At 36.5% G+C, this 13,393-nt stretch overlaps 1 protein-coding gene across 7 annotated transcripts in view; it reads right to left on the bottom strand.

Annotated features, from left to right (window-relative positions):
* The window catches only part of GKAP1 (G kinase anchoring protein 1), an 88,139-nt gene that overhangs the window by 44,470 nt on the left and 30,276 nt on the right, over positions 1-13,393 (bottom strand). The gene's annotated exons all lie outside the window — the stretch shown is intronic.

Below are 13,393 nucleotides of genomic sequence, written 5' to 3'. Positions count from 1 at the left end.
GGAGCAGGGTATCTCCAGTTTTGTTCTTCTTTCTCTACATTGCTTCGGTTATTCAGGGTCTTTTGTGGTTCCATACAAATTTTAGGATTTTCTGTTCTATTTCTGTGAAAAATCCCACTGGAATCTTGATAGGGATTGAGTTGAATCTGTAGATTGCTTTGGGTAACATGGACATTTTAACAATATTAATTCTTCCAATCCATGAGCATGGGGTATCTTTCCATTTATTTGTGTCTTCCTCAATTTCTTTCATCAATGTCTTATAGCTTTTAGTCTACAAGTCTTTCAACTCCTTGGTTAAATTTATTCCTAGGTATTTTATTCTTTTTGATGCAACTGTAAATGGGATTGTTCCCTTAATTTCTCTGATAGGTTGTTATTATTATTGTATAGAAATGCAACAGATTTTTGTATATTCATTTCATATTCTGCAACTTTAACGAATTAATTTATTACTTCTAATAGTTTCTTGGTGGAGTCTTTATTGGACCTTTTCTATACACAATATCATGTCATCTACAAACAGTGACAGTTTTACTACTTCCTTTCCGATTTGGATGCCTTTTATTTCTTTTTCTTGCCTAACTGCCCTGGCTAGGACTTCCAGTACTATGTTGAACAAAACTGTAACAAGTTACCTCTTCATAAGCAGTATACCATTATTCCATATTCTCACCAACAATTCAGATCATCAGATGCTTTGGGGGCACCTGGCTGGCTCAGTGGTAGAGCATGTAACTCTTGATCTCGGGGTTGTAAATTCAAGCTCCAATTGGGTGTAGAGATTACTTAAAAATAAAATCCTTAATTACACACACACACACACACAAATCATCAGATGCTTGGATTTTTGCTAAACTGGAAGTTAAGTAATATTCTCTTTGTGGTTTTAATTTGCATTTCGATGATTACTAATGAGGTTGAACATCTTTTTATATGTTTTTAAGCCATATAAATATCCTCTTTTGTGAGTACTTGCTTTTTCGATTCTTCAATGAGTACTATTTTAGAAAAAAATCTTTTCCTACTCTGAAGATAATCCTTTCACTTTTCTAATATATATTGATGGAAAGAAGTCCTTAATGTATAAATTTAAAGCTAGTGGGTTTTGTCTTTCCTACCCTGAAGTTATAAAAAAATATTCCCGTATTAGCACCTACAAGTTTTGTAACATAGCCTTTGACTTTTAGGTCTTTGATCCACTGTGAGCGAATTTTTATGTATGACATGAAGTAATAATCTAATCTTTTTTCCATAAAATACTCAATTGCCCAAAACCATGTATTTAAAAAAAGTCCATCCTTTACCCAGTAGTATTCCATATCACTCTGTTACAGATCAAGGTTACACTCATGGTTGGGTGGTTGGCCTATTTCTGTGCTATTCTGTTCTAATAGTCTATTTATCTATCATTATGCCTATACCTTACTGTATTATTAATTTTATAAAAAATCTTGATATTTGATTGGGCAAATTCTCCTATCCTTTCTTCAAGAATGTTTTGGTTATTTTTGGTCCTTTGCACTTCCGTATTAATATTTTAGAAGTGCTTTAGTTTTTAGCTTAAAAACTAAATTGTCAAAATGAAACAAACAGACTCAAATACAGAGAACAAATTGGTGGTTGTAAGGGGCGGGTGAGTAAAACATTAAGGAGATTAAGATGTACAAGCTTCCAGTTATAAAATAAATAAGTCATGGGGATTTAAAGTACAGTTTAGGGAACATTCTCAATAATATTTGTAATAACTCTGTATGGTGACAGATGGTAACTATACTTACTGTAGTATTTTGTAATGTATATAAATGTTGAATCGTTATGCTATACACCTGAAACTAATACAATCTTGCAGGTCAACTTTACTTCAATTAAGAAAAAACTAAATTGTGGTTTTGGTTGGGATTGCACTGATTTTACAGATTAATTTGAGAAAAAGTGATTATCTTTATGATTATAAGTTAAGGTATGTTCCTCCACTTAAGTCTACTTGCTTGCAATAAAGTTTTGTAATTTTCCCAATATAGGCTTTACACATTTTTATTAAATTTATTCCTAGGTATTATTATATTACTGTAAAAAGCATTTTGATTTTAATTACAGTGTTAGTGGCATACAGAAATACAAATAATTATTGAAACTGTTTCTTCACTATAGTGAAAGGAACTAAAGCTAGCATCATAAAAAACCTTTTGTCAGCCTTCCTACCAGAAATGCAAAAATAACTTTATTTCACAAACCCCTATACCTCTAACAAGTCTAAAATAGTATATCCACTTTGGAAAACAGTAGTGTCTTACAGTTAAACACAGAGCATAAGGTACATAGCCAATGATACTCTAAGAGCATTGTATGATGACAGATAGTAGCTACACCTGTGGTGAACGTCTAACATATAACTTGTCAAATCACTGTGTTATGTACCTGAAACTAATGTAATATTGTGTGTCAACTATACTCAAATTTTTAAAAATGAAAAAAAAATTAGCAAACATACATCTACCCCATGACATAGCAATTTCATTCTTAGGTTTTTACCTAAATTAAACATGTAAGGACTTGTACAGGAATTTGTATAGCAGCATTATTCATAATTTAAAAAGTGGAAACAACCAGGGCACCTGAGTGGCTCAGTTGGTTAAGCTTTTTTTTTTTTAAAGATTGTATTTATTTGTTTGAGAGAGAGAGACACGCAAGAGAGGGAACAAAGCGGAAGACAGAGGGAGAGGGAGAAGCAGAATACCCGCTGAGCAGGGAGCCCGATGTGGGGCTTGATCCCAGGACCCCAGGATCATGACCTGAGCCGAAGGCAGACACTTAATGACTTAGCCACCCAGGCACCCCTAAGCTTCTGACTCTTAGCTCAGGTCTTGATCTCAGGGTTGTGAGTTCAAGCCCTGCACTGGGCTCCACGATGGGCATGGAGCCTACTTAAAAAAAAAAAAAAGGTGGAAACACCCCAAATGTCCAAGTAATTAATGTGTAAATAAAATCAAATACAATGGAATACTATTAGTGATAAAAAGGAATGAAGTACTGACAGATGTTACAACATGAAAAACATCCTTCTAAGTGTAAGAAATCGCAAAAACCACACTTTGTTAAGATTCCATTTATAGTAAATGTCCAGAATAGGCAAATCTAAACAAATGATATAGTGGTTACCTAAGTTGGGGGAGTGGGATTAGGACCGAAGGGGTACAGGGAATAACTGGTAATAAGCATGAGGTTTCTTATGGGGATCACAAAAATATTATAAAATTAGATTATGGTAATGGCTGCACAACTCTGTGAATATACTAAAATCAGCTGAATTATACACTTTAATGGATAACTTTATAGTATGTAAACTATACCTAAACAAACCTGGGTTTTTAAAATATTTTATTTTATTTGTTTAAGTAATCTTTACCCCAACATGGGGCTCAAACTCATGACCCCAAGTTCAAGAGTCACATGCTCTATCAACTGAGCCAGCCAGGTGCCCCTAAATAAAGCTGTTTTTAAAAAATGTTTTTTAATTTTATTATGTTATGTTAATCACCATACATTACATCATTAGTTTTTGATGTAGTGTTCCATGATTCATTGTTTGTGCATAACACCCAGTGCTCCATGCAGAACGTGCCCTCTTTAATACCCATCACCAGGCTAACCCATCCCCCCACCCCCTCCCCTCTGGAACCCTCAGTTTGTTTCTCAGAGTCCATCATCTCTCATGGTTCGTCTCCCCCTTTGATTTCCTCCCCTTCATTTCTCTCTTCCTACTATTTTTTTTTAACATATAATGTATTATTTGTTTCAGAAGTACAGGTCTGTGATTCAACAGTCTTGCACAATTCACAGTGCTCACCATAGCACATACCCTCCCCAATGTCCATCACCCAGCCACCCCATCCCTCCCACCCCCCACCACTCCAGCAACCCTCAGTTTGTTTCCTGAGATTAAGAATTCCTCATATCAGTGAGATCATAAAAAATGTTCTAATAGCCTTATTCCTAATGGTCCAAAAAATGGAAACAAACTAAATGTCCATCAACAGGAGAATAAATAAACACATTACGATATATTCATACCATGGAATACAATTTAACAATGAAAAGGAAGAAACTACTGGTACACGCAACATCAATGAACCTGCAACATTCTGGGAGGGAAAGAGCCAGACCAGAGAATAACATACTGTATGCTTTACTTCAAATAAAGAGGCAGAATTAATCTATGATGATAGAAATCACAACAGTGGTTGCCTGTGGGGGGCAGGGGATGACATGAGAAAAGGACTGGCATGGGGTAGAAGGGAACTTTCTGGTGTGATGAAAATGTTCTTTACCTTGTTAGGGATGTGGGTCATATATTTATGTGTCAAACCTCATCAAATTTTACACTTAAGATGTTTGTATTCTATTGTGTGTAAATTATACTTCTTAATAAAAAACAAAAAACCTAGCTTCCCACTGAGTCCCTATTTCCTAAGTGACTTATAGAGTAAAGTGACAAATATTAATGCTTGATCAACAATTCCTTTCATACTTCCAGGGACTGTAAGACACTTTTAGAGGAACAGCCTCCCAGCTTTATAGTTTTAAGATACATTAATACATGGTAATGTGCAAACCTCAAATGCTCTATCTATATGTGTGATTTCTCTTTTGCTACACTTGAATGCTCTGAACTTATTTCAAGGGAAAATCTAAATAATGGCATTCTTAAATGAGCTCTTATATTAAAGATGACATTATATATGGGATAAGTCTACTTTCTTCTCCCCACTACGACAGACTCTGGTGGATTCAAGTCTTGAACTTGAGATGTTTATTTTTTTTAAGATTTTTTATTTATTTATTTGAGAGAGAGAATGAGAGAGATAGCACGAGAGGGAAGAGGGTCAGAGGGAGAAGCAGACTCCCTGCTGAGCCGGGAGCCCGATGTGGGACTTGATCCCGGGACTCCAGGATCATGACCTGAGCCGAAGGCAGTCGCTTAACCAACTGAGCCACCCAGGCGCCCGAGATGTTTATTTACTAAGCCCTTATCATGCAACACATAGGCTACTCTCACGGAACTCACAATCTACTGAAAAAGACCAAAACTAACACATAGTAACAAATACAGTAATTAATCACTCTTCCATATACCTCAGAAATGGCAAGTACCTGTAAGACACGCAGACACTTCGTCCTCTTTTATAAATGGCAAATGTAATTAATCGATAGTGAAATTTTTTCCTGCTGAATAAGGATGCAGTCTCACAATTCTACTTCATGCAGTACTCCACTAAGCAGAAGACCCTAACAATGTGCTTGAACAGAAGAAATAAAATCTATGTGCCTCTGTTATGTTGTAAACATATATGGGAGAAAGAGACCCAGAAAGGCTAGAGAAGGTTTCAGTGAGAAGAGAGAACATTCATTCATTCATCAACCAACTTCCCCATTTACATCACCTACTATGTGACAGGAATTAGGAAAACTAAATCAAGGAGATACGGTCCCAGACCTCCAGAAACTCAAATTCTTTTTTTTTTTTAATTAAAGATCTTATTTATTCATTTGAGACACAGAGATACAGAGAGAGAGAGAGAGAGAGCATGAGCAGGGAGAGAGGCAGAGGGAGAGGGAGAAGCAGGCTCCCCACCGAGCCAGGAGTCCGATGCAGGGCTCGATCCCAGGACCCTGGGATTATGACCTGAGCCGAAGGCAGACGCTTAACTGACTAAGCCACCCAGGCGCCCCGGAACTCAAATTCTAGAGAAGCAAAACAATGATAACAGTGTTGAGTGTTATGAAGTATATACAGAATATTCTGGGCATCTGAGACCAGAAAAAAATGACTCTTTAGCCAAGTTCTGAAGCATTAATTCAGGCAAATAAAGATGGCAGAAGAGTGATATCACCTAGATGGTGACTTAGATTGTTCCTGACTTTGCTCCCTCTCCCAGAAGAACTAACAACTATTCATTCACAAGACACCACTGAAAAAGATGGAAGACAAGAATACATAGGTAGACGAGGTAGCATGAAAAAACCCAGTGTGTTCCGAAAAACTCTAAACACTTTTCCGTGGCTTGATGCAGGTCAATCATGAAATATGAGAAAGATTTTTTCAAAAGTAGTATGGGAAGGAAAATAGCTGGGAGACTATTGGTTTCATAAACTCTCCTCTACCATTCAATTACTATTATATGCATGTATTCTTGAAGTAAAAATTTAAGTTTAATGAAGAATACACTCTAAAAACATAATGGATAAAGAAAATAATCATTAATAGCTACAAAAGGCACTGAGGGCAACTCTGAGGGGAAACTTTATAATGGTTGACAACATCTGAACCCACTGATCATATTTTTAAATAAACTTTTAACTTTAGAATACTCTTAGATTTACAGAAAAGTTTTGGATGACAGTTTCCACATATCGCTCATCCCATTTTTCCTGTTGATAACATCTTACGTTATTATAGTATGTTTTACCACTAAAGGACCAACACTGGTACAATACTATAACTAGATTCCACATTTCATTCACATTACACAAGTTTTCCCCTAATGTTCTTTTCCTGTTCCAAGATTCCATCCAGGATATATATTACATTTATCATTTCTCCTTAGCCTTCTCTGTCCATGACAAATTCTGAGACTTAGTTTTTTTTTCTTTAAATTTTTTATGGTTATGTTAATCACCATACATCATTAGTTTGTGATATAGTATTCCAGGATTCATTATTTGCATATAACACCCAGTGCTCCACACAGAATGTGCCCTCTTTAATACCCATCACCAGACTAACCCATCCTCCCACCCCCCTCCCCTCTAGAACCCCCAATTTCTTTTCCAGAGTCCACTGTCTCTCATGGTTCGTCTCCCCCTCCGATTTCCCCCCTTCATTCTTTCCCTCCTGCTATCCCCCCTTTTTTTTTCTTAACATATATTGCATTATTTGTATCAGAGGTACAGATCGGTGATTCGTCTTGCACAGGTCACAGTGCTCACCATAGCACATAACCTCCCCTATGTCTATCACCCAGCCACCCCATCCCTCCCACCCCACCCCCACTCCAGCAACCCTCAGTTTGTTTCCTGAAATTAAGAATTCCTCATATCAGTGAGGTCATGATACATGTCTTTTCTGATTGACTTATTTCACTCAGCATAACACCCTCCAGTTCCATCCACGTCATTGCAAATGGCAAGATCTCATTCCTTTTGATGGCTGCATAATATTCCATTGTATATATATACCACATCTTTATCCATTCATCTGTCGATGGACATCTTGGCTCTTTCCACAGTTTGGCTATTGTGGACATTGCTCCTATAAATACTGGGGTGCACGTACCCCTTCGGATCCCTACATTTGTATCTTTGTGGTAAATACCCACTAGTGCAATGGCTGGATCATATGGTAGCTCTATTTTCAACTGTTTGAGGAACATCCATACTGTTTTCCAGAGGGGCTGCACCAGCTTGCATTCCCACCAACAGTGTAGGAGGGTTCCCCTTTCTCTGCCTCCTCACCAACATCGCTCGTTTCCTGACGTGTTAATTTTAGCCATTCTGACTGGTGTGAGGTGGTACCTCATTGAGATTTTGATTTGGATTTCCATGATGCCGAGCGATGTTGAGCACTTTTTCATGTGTCTGTTGGCCATTTGGTAGTCTTCTTTGGAAAAATGTCTGTTCATGTCTTCTGCCCATTTCTTGATTGGATTATTTGTTCTTTGGGTGTTGAGTTTGGTAAGTTCTTTATAGATTTTGGATACTGGCCCTTTATCTGATATGTCATTGCAAATATCTTCTCCCATTCTGTCGGTTGTCTTTTGGTTTTGTGGACTGTGTCTTTTGCTGTGCAAAAGCTTTTTATCTTGATGAAGTCCCAAGAGTTCATTTTGCCCTTGCTTCCCTTGCCTTTGGCGATGTTTCTAAAAGGTGCTGCAGCTGAGGTCGAAGAGGTTGCTGCCTGTGTTCTCCTTTAGGATTTGGATGGACTCCTGTCTCACGTTTAGGTCTTTCAACCATCTGGAGTCTATTTTTGTGTGTGGTGTAAGGAAATGGTGCAGTTTCATTCTTTTGCATGTGGCTGTCCAATTTTCCCAACACCATTTGTGGAAGAGACTGTCTTTTTTCCACTGGACATTCTTTCCTGCTTTGTCAAAGATGAGTTGACCATAGAGTTGAGGGTCCATTTCTGGGCTCTCTATTCTGTTCCATTGATCTAGGTGTCTGTTTTTGTGCCAGTACCATACTGTCTTGATGATGACAGCTTTGTAACGGAGCTGGAAGTCCGGAATTGTGATGCCACCAGCTTTGCTTTTCTTTTTCAACATTCTTCTGGCTATTCGGGGTCTTTTCTGGTTCCATACAAATATTAGGATGATTTGTTCCATTTCTTTGAAAAAAGTGGATGGTATTTTGATAGAGATTGCTTTGAATGTGTAGATTGCTCTAGGCAGCATTGACATCTTCACAATATTTGTTCTTCCAATCCATGAGCATGGAATGTTTTTCCATTTCTTTGAGTCTTCCCCCATTTCTTTCATGAGTATTTTATAGTTTTCTGAGTAGAGATCCTTTGCCTCTTTGGTTAGATTTATTCCTAGGTATCTTATGGTTTTGGGTGTAATTGTAAATGGGATTGACTCCTTAATTTCTCTCTCTTCTGTCTTGTTGTTGGTGTATAGGAATGCCACTGATTTCTGTGCATTGATTTTATATCCTGCCACTTTACTGAATTCCTGTATGAGTTCTAGCAGTTTTGGGGTGGAGTCTTTTGGGTTTTCCACATAAAGTATCATATCATCTGCAAAGAGTGAGAGTTTGACTTCTTCTTTGCCGATTTGGATGCCTTTGATTTCTTTTTGTTGTCTGGTTGCTGTGGCTAGGACTTAATATCATGTTGAATAGCAGTGGTGATAGTGGACATCGCTGCCGTGTTCCTGACCTCAGGGGGAAAGCTCTCAGTTTTTCCCCATTGAGAATGATATGCGCTGTGAGTTTTTCATAGATGGCTTTTATGATATTGATGTATGTACCCTATATCCCTATACTCTTAAGAGTTTTAATCAAGAAAGGATGCTGTACTTTGTCAAATGCTTTTTCTCCATCTATTGAGAGGATCATATGGTTCTTGTTCTTTTGTTAATGTATTGTATCACGTTGATTGATTTGTTGATGTTGAACCAACCTTGAAGCCCAGAGATAAATCCCACTTGGTCCTGGTGAATAATCCTTTTAATGGACTGTTGGATCCTATTGGCTAGTACTTTGGTGAGAATTTTTGCATCCATGTTCATCAAGGATATTGGTCTGTAATTCTCCTTTTTGATGGGGTCTTTGTCTGGTTTGGGGATCAAGGTAATGGTGGCCTCATAAAACGAGTTTGGAAGTTTTCCTTCCATTTCTATTTTTTGGAACAGTTTCAGGAGAATAGGTATTAATTCTTGAAATGTTTGGTAGAATTCCCCTGGGAAGCCATCTGGCCCTGGGCTTTTGTTTCTTGGGAGATTTTTGATGACTGCTTCAACTTCCTTAGTGGTTATAGGTCTGTTCAGGTTTTCTATTTCTTCCTGGTTCAGTTTTAGTAGTTGATATGTCTCTAGGAATGCATCCATGTCTTCCAGGTTATCTAATTTGCTGGCATAGAGTTGCTCATAATATGTTCTTAGAATTGTTTGTATTTCTTTGGTGTTGGTTGTGATCTCTCCTCTTTCATTCATGATTTTGTTGATTTGGGTCATTTCTCTTTTCTTTTTGATCAGTCTGGCCAGGGGTTTATCAATCTTGTTAATTCTTTCAAAGAACCAGCTCCTAGTTTCGTTGATTTGTTCTTTTGGTTTCTAGTTCATTGATTTCTGCTCTGATCTTTATTAGTTCTCTTCTCCTGCTGGGTTTAGGCTTTATTTGCTGTTTTTTTCTATAGCTCCTTTAGGTGTAGGGTTAGGTTGTGTATTTGAGACCTTTCTTGTTTCTTGAGAAAGGCTTGTATTGCTATATACTTTCCTCTTAGGACTGCCTTTGCTGTATCCCAAAGATTTTGAACAGTTGTGTTTTCATTTTCATTTGTTTCCATGAATTTTTAAAATTCTTTAATTTCCTGGTTGACCCATTCATTCTTTAGTAGGATGCTCTTTAGCCTCCATGTATTTGAGTTCTTTCCGCCTTTCCTATTGTGATTTGAGTTCTAGTTTCAAAGCATTGTGGTCAGACTTAGTTTTTGATGACCTTGAAAGTTTTGAGTTATTCAGTCAGGTATTTTGTAGAATGGACCTTAATTTGGATTTGTCTGATGTTTTTATCATAGTTTGACTGGGTTTATGTAATTTGGGGGGGGGGTTGGGAACCACAGAAGTATAGGCTATTATTATCACATCATATCAAGGTTATGTGCTAGCAACATGATATATCACTAATAATATTAATACTGAATACCTGGTCAAGGTTGTGTTTGCCAGATTTCTACGGTGTAAAACTAATTTCCCTCCCTCTTTCTGTACTCTACTCTTTGGAAGCAAGTTACTAAGCACAACCCATACTCAAGAAGAGTGGAAGGAGTTAAGCTCCCTCTCCTGGAAGGGGAATATCTACATAAATTATTTGGAATTTTCTGTTATGGAGATCTGTCTCGTCTTTTATGCATTTATGTGATCACTTATGTTAGTAATAGCCATTTCTTTAAGGAGATCAATTTTATCACAAAAATAACCATTCTATGTCCCTAAGATGATATGATAGAAAGCATATCACACCATGTAGGGAATATTCTTGCTTCCCTCATCTCCTCAAAGAAAAACTGAACTTTAACCTATCGAGGCTCAAAAGCTAATTAACAATTTATAGGAAATCCTATAAGGATGTAACCTCAAGATCCCCTAGTAACCATTCGATCTCTCAGGAGGTGAAGTCTTAGATAGCAACTGAGACTTGTGAGAGAAATGAAGAATCCTAAACCTATATAAATCCCTGGATCCAGTCAACTATAAGGCCAGCTCTTTCCCTATCCTTCCTGGTTTGTTATACCACCCAAACAAGCATCTCTTTCTTGCTTATGTTGGATTGAGTTGGGCTTCTCTTACTTACAACATAAGAGGGTTAACAAATATAATAAACACAAATAAGGAAAGGCATGGGAACAAAAATGAGTTCAGGACGTTGAGGGGTAGGAAACAGGTTGAGTTGCTTAGAAAAGCCAGATTTTAGGTGAGATTTTTAAAAAGTAGGTAGAATTTATTTGCTTTTAAAATTTAATGGACTATTATTGCTGTTCTCTGTGTCTTGGTAGTGTTAACTATAGGGTTCAATTTTTAGCATATAATATTTAATTGCACACTGACCATTTATCATAATTTTAGAAATCAACAGAGTCAATCTTACTTTTCAGCTAATATAATGAGGACCTAAATGAATAAGTTATTCATCCAAGCTCATATATCTAAGGTAGACATGCAGGAAGCATTGTGCAAAAAAAGGAAATAGGGTATGGAGCCAGATAAGACTAGGTTTGTTCCCCCGTTCCCTCTCTCACCCAGTGCTTTTTATTTTTGATGTAATTTTTAAAAACAGAGTACACAGACATAATAGAAAACTTCAAAAATTTACATTGTGAAAAGCAGCCTCTCTCCTATCCCAATAAGCCCTCCCCCCCCCTTTGACAACCACTGTTACAACTTCTTGGGTACTCTTCTAGAGATAGTCTATTCAAGCATATTGAAGACTTGACCTTTTAGACTTTAAGACATATGATGATCACTAAAAATTTTAAAGCTATTGAATGGTACTAGAAGGACTGGGGCTGGGAAGGCAAGATAAAAGTGGAGCTAAAGAGGAAGCAGTACCTTTGAGATACTCCACCCTGCAGCACCAGTGTTTAAAAAGGCAACACGTGAAAATTAAAAACACCTTTAAGGATCAAATAATGCTCCTTAAAAGCCATGATCAGTTAAGGTTTCTAAGAGGAATATACAAGCACCTATTCTTTATTCATTCTGCTTATCTAGAATTCTTATGGGATGTTCTTGACTATACTGAAGAATGGATAGGGGACTGGTGTAGCAGTGGCAATGAACATTTCCTGGTCATTTAAAGAAGAAAAATTTAAAAAAAAATTAAAAAAATAAAGAAGAAAAATTAATTGTTCCCATCCTCTACTCCTGCAAATGTCAATTTTATTCTAATCATTTCAAGGTGAGAGAGATTACAAAGAAAGCACGGAGATTAATAACATAATCAAGATGGATGGAGAAAGAAAAAGTGGAATGATGAAATCAACCTGAGAACAAGTTTAGTTGGCAGTTAGAGGAATATACAGGAAGCTCAAGTACTTCTTATCACCTAGCAATAAAGTAAAAAAAAAAAAAAAATCTTTTCTCTTTTGAATTTTATCCAGTAAATACCTGATTTAAGAAGGAATGGATGAGATGCATACTGTTCTCAACAGAGGTTAGGAATTTTAAAGTTCCCATGGGGGAAAAACATCTCTTGGCTTAAGTAACAAATTAGAGATGGAAAAATAAGTCAATTACTGAGCATACGTATGTAACAAAGACTTGTATACTTTTAGGAGTAGAAAGCATATCTCATTTTAGACTTGAAATCAGACATTTTTTTCAGATTTATTTCTGAACTCTCTGAAAAAGTTCTTCTAGATTCCTAGAGTAATAGCATAAATGCTACAACACTTAAATATTCAAGTCCCAACAAAGTAATACCTCTAATGAAATGGAACATAACTTTGGTATATTTTTAACAAGTATCAGGGATAATGTGAATTACATGTTCTTTTGACCAATTTCTTAAAGTAGTTATGTAGGATATAAATTATAATTAGACTGCATTTACGAAAGTAGAAAATGTCTTAATAATTAGGATCATTCAAAGTGAATTTTATTACATATCAAATTATTAACAGAAGACAATCAGAACACAGCTCTAGAACTATAATAAAAGACAAAATATATGCTGTGTTACCTACCTGTGCTTGTTTAAATACAACTTGGATTGAATATATTAAATACATGAGATCCTGTCAGTCTGAATTTTTTTTCCTCTTTCAAATCAGGAAAGAAGGAAAAGCATGAAACAGTTTATAAAAATTATTTTTCCCTCCACTAACAGTTGCTGGTAGTCTCTTAGGAATAGGGTGTACCATTTGTATCTGCTTTCTTATTTGCATAAACCTATCCTCCAAGTAAGTCAATGGATTAAAAAAATGGAATCAGTCCAAAAGTACATGTTTTCAGCTTCAAACATATAATGAATACTCAGACTATAGTTGTGGTCATTTAAATTTTAATCTAAAAAATGGTGACAGTGGTTTTTAAATAAAAAGAATTTCCACCATCCATTTTAACAAATCAATTTTGTGCTTGTGTGCATAGTTAAGGACTATAGTCACAGAGTT

This window comes from Zalophus californianus, chromosome 13 (assembly GCF_009762305.2).
Source record: "Zalophus californianus isolate mZalCal1 chromosome 13, mZalCal1.pri.v2, whole genome shotgun sequence".
Classification (NCBI taxonomy): Eukaryota; Metazoa; Chordata; class Mammalia; order Carnivora; family Otariidae; genus Zalophus; species Zalophus californianus.
Note: the sequence above shows the minus strand (reverse complement) of the source record. Positions and strands in the feature narration are given on the sequence as shown.